Source organism: Colias croceus, chromosome 13 (genome assembly GCF_905220415.1).
Source record: "Colias croceus chromosome 13, ilColCroc2.1".
Lineage (NCBI taxonomy): Eukaryota > Metazoa > Arthropoda > Insecta > Lepidoptera > Pieridae > Colias > Colias croceus.
The window spans coordinates 802,786-804,236 of NC_059549.1; the positions used below are offsets into that span (position 1 = coordinate 802,786).

Genomic DNA, 1,451 nt, shown 5'->3' on the forward strand with positions numbered 1-1,451 from the left:
ATTTTTCATTTACATATATTATGTATATTTTGTGTGTTTGTTTGTTTCAGGTCACGAATTTCAGCGAATTTATAGCATTATTTTTATGGATGGAGATAGAGAGATGAAATTTATCATCTCGTTCCCATGGAAATTTTCTTTGACCGCGCGAGAGAAACCACGGGAAGAAGGCTAGTTCTCTAGACCGATAATGAATTTTGAAACAGAACTGTAATTTCAACATTCCTCTCGTCGCCTCCATAGCTCAGGGGTTAGAGCACTGGTCTTGTAAACCAGGGGTCGAGAGTTCAAATCTCTCTGGAGGCAAAGAGGATTTTTTTTATTTACTTATGTATGAATTTAAACAAAAAAAGGCAAATGTTTAAAATAAATAAAGAACTTTTCACTATCATTATTATTTTTTTCCCATATAAATATGAGTGTTGAATCAATGTTAATAAATTTTAACTACCTATGTAGGTATGAACATATTTTGTAATTAATAACTATAAATGAATGATTTAATAAAGGTACCTATTGTTATTTTCGTCTTCATTTATTTTACAGTTTCTTTATAATGTGTTAGTATTTATATATAAAACTTTTCCTAGTTCCTTCTAATCTTTCCTAAATACTACCAATAATGCGTAAGTGTGTGAGGATGGATGGATGTTTGTTACTCTTTCACGCAAATACTACTGAACTAATTACAATGATATTTGGTATGTAGGTAGCTGAAGACCCAGAATAAAACATAGCCAAGGTACCTACTTTTTGTCACGGAAAGCCCACATTTTATATTTTCAGATCATATTGACAATTTTACGGTTAAGTAAATGGAACATATCTTTCATAAAATAAATAAGCGAACATATTTCTTATATTTAATATTAATTATTAAGATCTATGAACTAGGTACCTACATAATTTGGTACCTAATATTTTCTTACAGATATTGTTCATCGCCTCCATAGCTCAGGGGTTAGAGCACTGGTCTTGTAAACCAGGGGTCGAGAGTTCAAATCTCTCTGGAGGCAAAATATTACAATAAAATATTTGTAATTGTTGTTGTTGAATATATTTTCAACATATTTTGAGCATATTTTCGAACATCTTCCCAACTTCAAATTGAGTGATCATTTTTTAATTATTAGATAGGTAAGTGATATTATTAATTTTAATTACTCGTTACAATTCTTATCAGCAAAAACATATTGATAAAATGAAAGAAAGAAAGTTCAGTCAAATCGATACAGCAGTATTACCTATTTCTGCAACTTTGCTTGCCGTAATAACTTATTTTAATTATAGATTCCATGTAAACACTCGTATGCTTTTCAGTAAAAACTGTTAGGTATACTTATAAATAGTTTGGAAAATCCAAAAGTGCACGCCTCATAATCTCATCCTTTACAATAAAATTGATTATTTATAAAGAGTAGGTACACTATAAATATAAAAAAAGAAATAAA

General features: G+C 29.5%; 2 non-coding genes across 2 annotated transcripts; both read left to right on the plus strand.

Annotated features, from left to right (window-relative positions):
- Window positions 1–233: 233 nt before the first annotated feature.
- Window positions 234–306, plus strand: Trnat-ugu. The gene has a single exon. It is a non-coding gene; the product is annotated as a tRNA-Thr (tRNA).
- Window positions 307–943: 637 nt separating this feature from the next.
- Trnat-ugu lies at window positions 944–1,016 on the plus strand. The gene has a single exon. It is a non-coding gene; the product is annotated as a tRNA-Thr (tRNA).
- Window positions 1,017–1,451: the final 435 nt, after the last annotated feature.